This window comes from Bufo bufo, chromosome 2 (genome assembly GCF_905171765.1).
Source record: "Bufo bufo chromosome 2, aBufBuf1.1, whole genome shotgun sequence".
In the NCBI taxonomy this organism is placed as follows: domain Eukaryota; kingdom Metazoa; phylum Chordata; class Amphibia; order Anura; family Bufonidae; genus Bufo; species Bufo bufo.
Genome location: NC_053390.1, coordinates 236,885,433 through 236,891,432, shown reverse-complemented (window position 1 = coordinate 236,891,432; position 6,000 = coordinate 236,885,433).

Sequence of the window (6,000 nt, the reverse complement as noted above, 5' to 3'; positions counted from 1 at the left end):
CATTTTTTTTTTTATGATAATTTAAGTCACCGCGTTTTGCTCGTTCATCGGGTAATCAGTTGCACCTTTAAATGGATTGATTATCACTAAGAAATAGGCGCAATCCATAATTAGTCCATGTTTGGATTTGTTCTTTAATACAATTCGGCATGCGGAGCTACTTACAGTTACGACGCATGTGCAAGACTTTCATAGTCTTGCACTACTAGCAGCCTTGCTTGTTTTGCCACAGCGAGGGAAAAACATTACATAGTGAATACGGTGCTCGGGAACTCGTTAAACATAAAATAGATTTGGATCTGTCCAAACCCGAATCTACCATGACTAACTATTTTTAATTGCTATTAAGTCTGCTTTTTTGTGGGTGAGAAAACAACAAAAAACAGCCATTCTGGTATTGCTTTTTACTTTTTTTTTGTTGCCTATAAATAATAATGTATAACAATTATAGTACAAGTTGTTATGGATGTGGCTATCCTAGGGCTGCCAAAAAAAATACCTGCCAAGCTTACATAGGTAAAAAAGGGAGATGCGGTTTCAGGAGCAAGGCTTAAAGAGGACCTGTCACCACAAAATTCAATGTAATCTGCATGTTATAAAGCAGGAGGAGCTGAGCAGAATTGTATGGGTTTCAACCCAGCCTAGTTATATATCTGCTAAATTGTGACTGTTAACTCTGCTAAGATATATTATTTTTTTCCCGAAGGGATGCTCTGTTCCCCCAGTTCTGGTTTCCCGTCCTGTATGCCAATCCATACCATTGGTACAGGGAGGAAGAGATGGCAGTGTTTCTAAGGGGGTGTTCTTCTCCCTGGCTGTGAGCTGACAGCAGAGAACTTCACAGCCAGGGAGGAAAAAAAAAAGCTCACCGAGAGCCCTCTGAGAAACACGGCCATCTCCTCCTCCCTGTTCCGATGGTATGGATTAGCATACAGGGTGGGAAACCAGAACGGGGGGGAACAGAGCAGCCCATCGGAAAAATAATATCACATCTCCTCAATATACCCTACACTGCCAGGTACTTATACTGTAATGTCAGGACAGGTGAACGGTCCTGTTGAAATGGATTATAAAAGCAGATGCTTTCGGACCTCATGGTTTAAGTGACCGAAATGAATTGTCTCCATTTTTAGAATGAATTATCTTGTTTGCATTTGTATCTCTGTTGGTATATATTGTTACGTGTATATAATGAGGTGGGTGGAGGAGCAGCTGATAAAAGGAAGCACACAGGTGCTCCCAAAGTGCCTTGAGAAGGCGTCTTGTGACATGAAATGACCGTAGGCCTACTGCTTTCCTGCATTACCCTCCCATCCTTGCTTTTTATGGTGAGTGTCATGCTTTGGATCTCTCTTGTTCTGGACTATTTCATACATATATTTCATAAGACCTCCACACTGGTTTCAAATCTCCCAAAATTCCATAATGGACCATCATACATGCTAGTAAGTCACAGAAGATAAATACATATATACAATTAGTGTATATTAGATATTCCTCTAGTGATAAACATTATTGGTATTACTGTAGTGTGCAACATGCATTGCTAGAGAAGTGGTCTACAACTTTCAGGCAAAATCTAATAGGGCAGTGGAAAAAGGAGATTTTTTGTGAAACACCTGTAAAATCTTTTTCTCGTCTTTTCCATTGGGGGACACAGACCATGGGTATAGCTTAGAGGTATTACTAGGAGGGACACTATACCAAAAAGAAACTCCTCCTCCTCCGGCTATACCCCCAGGCTCCTCCAGGAGGACTTCAGTCGTTGCAAAAGCAGTAGAAGGAGAATGGAAAAACACAATGGAAACCATCACACAGCATGGTAAATGAAAAAAGGGGCGGGAGCTGTGTCCCCCAATGGAAAAGACGAGAAAAAGATTTTACAGGCGAGTTTCACAAAAAATCTCCTTTTCTCGTACATTCCATTGGGGGACACAGACCATGGGACGTCCAAAAGCAGTCCATGGGGTGGGAAAACAGAAAAAACCCAACACCGCCAGGAGAAGAAACGTCCAGCAGTCAAACAGGAACCACAGCCTGCAATACCCTGCGCCCAAGGACAGCATCAGCCGAGGCCAGCGAGTGCAACTGATACATACTTTCACAAAGTTCTAAGGACGACCAAGTGGCAGCCTTACACAACTGGGACGCGGATGCGCGATTGTGTCTAGCCCAGGAAGCTCCCACCACCCTTGTGGAGTGAGCGGTAATCCGAGACGGGGGAACCTGGCCACGAGCGCGATAGGCCGCAGCAATAGCGGAACGGATCCACCGCGCCACAGTGACTTTGGAAGCCGCCAGACCCTTACGAGGCCCCTCGGGAATCACAAAGAGGGAGTCCGAACGACGGAAGGAGGCGGTAGCCCCCAGATATACCTTCAGGGCCCTGACAACGTCCAGGGAGTGGAGAGCGCGTTCCTTGGGGTTTGCCGGAGAAGGACAAAAAGAGGGTAGGACAAGATCCTCGTTAAGGTGGAAGGGAGAAACCACCTTGGGCAAAAATGAAGGAACCGGCCGGAGCACCACTTTATGGTGAAAAACCAGAAAAGGCTCCTGGCAGGAAAGTGCGGCCAGCTCTGAAACCCGCCTGATGGAGGTTATGGCCACCAGAAAAACTACCTTCCAGGTGAGTAAGACCAGCGAGACCTCCCTCAGAGGCTCAGAAGGCGCCGTCTGAAGGGCGCGCAGGACCAAGTTGAGATCCCAGGGGGGCAAGGGAGGAACATACGGAGGAACCAAATGCGCCACCCCCTGCAGGAAGGTTCTCACAGGACCCAAAAAGGCAATGGACCTTTGAAAAAAGACAGCCAGGGCCGAAACCTGACCCTTCAAAGAACTGAGCGACAGGCTGGACTGGAGAAAAGACAGCACCACTGGGACAGAGAAACAAAGGGGCGGAAAACCCGATTTCTCACAAAAGGTCAGATAGGCCCTCCAGGTGAGATAATAGATCCGTGAAGAAGCCGGTTTCCGAGCCCTGATCATGGTTCTCACCACCCCATCAGAGAACCCCGCTTCCTCAGGATGGAGGTCTCAATAGCCACGCCGTTAAACGCAGCCGCCGTGAATTCTGGTTGAAGAGCGGTCCCTGAGACAGGAGATCCTCTCTGTCGGGAAGAGGCCACGGAACGTCCGCCAGCATTTGAGCGACGTTGGAGAACCAGGCGCGGCGAGGCCAATCCGGGGCGATGAGAATGGTCGGTATCCCCTCCGCCTCGATCTTGCGCAGCACCTTCGGCAACAGAGGAAGTGGAGGGAAGACAGAGGAGGCTGAATCGCTGCCATGGAGACACCAGCGCGTCCACCCCGTACGCCTGCGGGTCCCAAACGCGGGCCAGAAACACTGGCACCTTGTTGTTGAGCCGGGACTCCATCAAATCCACGTCCGGACGGCCCCATCGGTGGCAGATGTCCTCGAACACCTCCGGATGTAGAGACCACTCTCCCGGATCCACCTTGGTGCGACTCAAAAAATCCGCCGTCCAGTTGTCGACTCGGAATGTACACCGCCGACAACACTGGAACATGAGACTCCGCCCATAGGAGGATCCTCGCCACCTCCCGCATCACTGCCCGACTGCGGGTTCCACCCTGATGATTGACGTAAGCCACAGCCGTGGCATTTTCCGACTGAACACGCACCGGACGAGTTGCAAGGAGAGGAGTCCAGTGGGAGAGGGAGTGGAAAATTGCCCTCAGCTCCAAAACGTTTATCGGTAGACGGGATTCCTCCGTCGACCAGACCCCCTGAACTGTGAGGTTCCGGAGAACGCCTCCCCAACCGATGAGGCTGGCATCGGTGGTGACTATCGTCCAGGAGAATGGAAGGAAGGACCTTCCTGACGATAGATTCAGTGGGGACTGCCACCAAGGGAGAGACGCCCGAACTTGCCGGGACAGGCGGACGGGAGCGTCCAGACCCCGAGAGGTCTTGTCCCAGAGGGCAAGGATCTGTTGTAGCGGTCGAGTGTGGAATTGGGCATACGGTATCGCCTCGAAGGAGGCGACCATAAGGCCCAGAACCCACATGCACTCCCGAATGGTGGAACGCGGAGATCGTAGAAGGAGCGACACTGCCAGCTGAATCTGGGAGGACTTGGAATCCGGAAGAAACATCCGAGAAACTGAGGTGTCCAAGACCATCCCCAGGAAAGTCTCTGGGAGGGGCGCAGAGAGGACTTGGGGAGATTGATCAGCCAACCGGGGCGCAGAGAGGACTTTGGGAGATTGATCAGCCAACCGAACCGTTCCAGAGATTCGGACGCTGTCCTCGGCCTGTGGAAGAAACGGGGCTTTTATCAAGATGTCGTCCAGGTAGGGCAAGAAAGAGATGCCCCTGGTGCGAAGAAGCGCCATGAGAGGCGCCAGAAGCTTGGTAAAAACTCGAGGGGCGGTCGCCAACCCGAAAGGCAGGGCGACGAACTGGTAATGACGACCCCAGACGGCAAAACGCAGAAAACGATGGTGAGAGTCTGCAATAGGGACGTGCAAGTAGGCGTCTTGAATGTCCACAGACGCGAGAAATTCTCCTGGAAGCAGAGAAACAATAATGGAGCGGAGGGACTACATGCGAAACTTCCGCACCCATAGAAACTTGTTGAGAAGTTTCAGATCCAGGATCGGACGCACCGACCCCTCCTTCTTTGGAACAACGAACAGGTTTGAGTAGAAACCTGTTCCTTGTTCTTCCAGGGGAACGGGGGAAATGACACCACAGTCCAGAAGAGAGGAGACCGCCAAAAGGAGGTCCGAGGCCCTGGCCGGATCCCCCGGAACGTGAGAAGGGAAAAAAACGTTCCGGTGGTCTGGACGCGAACTCCAACTTGTAACCGGACGTCACAATTTCCAGAGTCCAGGCGTCTTGAACGTGAGCCCTCCAAACCTGTTGAAAGGAGAGCAGGCGGCCCCCCAACACGAGGGGTGGGGGAACCCCTTCATGCGGAGGGCTGCTTGGGAGCAGGACAGGATGACTGCGCCCGCGGTCGCCAATAGGGCTGGGGCTTGAAGAAGGGCTTTTTGCGGGAGTCCTGGGATCCCCCGGCTGACGAGGACGTCGACGTCCTGGCAGTGGAGAAGCGACGAAAGGACTGGACCCGGAAACCTGAAGCCCGAGATCGAAAAGGGCGCTTGGTCCTGGGTTGAGGCAGATGAGTTCTCTTGCCCACCGTTGCGGCAGAAATGAACTCGTCCAACTGGGCCCCAAAGAGCCTGGACCCTTCAAAAGGAAGGTTAGCGAGGGAACGCTTGGATGAAGCATCAGCATTCCACACCTTCAACCAGACCTCCCTGCGCTGAATGACCGAGAGGGCCGAAATACGGGCAAAGAGGGAGCCGATGTCCATCGAAGCCTCACAGGGATATTTAGAAGCCTGAGACATTTGGAGGATAAAATCCAGTGTCTGCAGGGGTGTCCTGCTCCGCCAGATCCTGGTGGTGGCATTGCAACCACGCTGTAAGGGCTCTGGCGACCCAAGCCGATGCAAAGGCCGGTCGCAGGGAAGCGCCTGCCAGGGAGAAGATGGACTTGGAAAGCGAATCCAGACGCCTGTCCACCGCATACTGCAGAGAGGACGGGAAGGGCCGTGTTCTTGGCTAACCTGGCCACCGGAGGATCTACCTTAGGGGAAGAAGTCCACTTTTCCACTGTGTCAGAGAGAAAAGGGTAAAGCGTATCCATGCGCTTGGTGCCCGAAAATTTTTGATTAGGGCTGCCCCAAGCCTTTGATATGACCGCGGTGAATTCCTCATGAACGGGGAACACAGCGGACTCCGTTTTTTTGGGCGGAAAAGGGGAGAACTCCCGACTAGTGGAGGGAGGAGAATCCCCTTGGATATTAAAGGTGTCACAGACAGCCGCCACCAATTCGGTTACCATGGTGGAAAGCTTAGGCAGGGGTTCCCGCTCCATGACTTCGTCCGATCCGGACAATTCCTCTTCGGACTTGCGCTCCCTGAGAGAGGGAGAGTCAACCGGGCATGCCTCAAGGCGGGGGGGGGGGG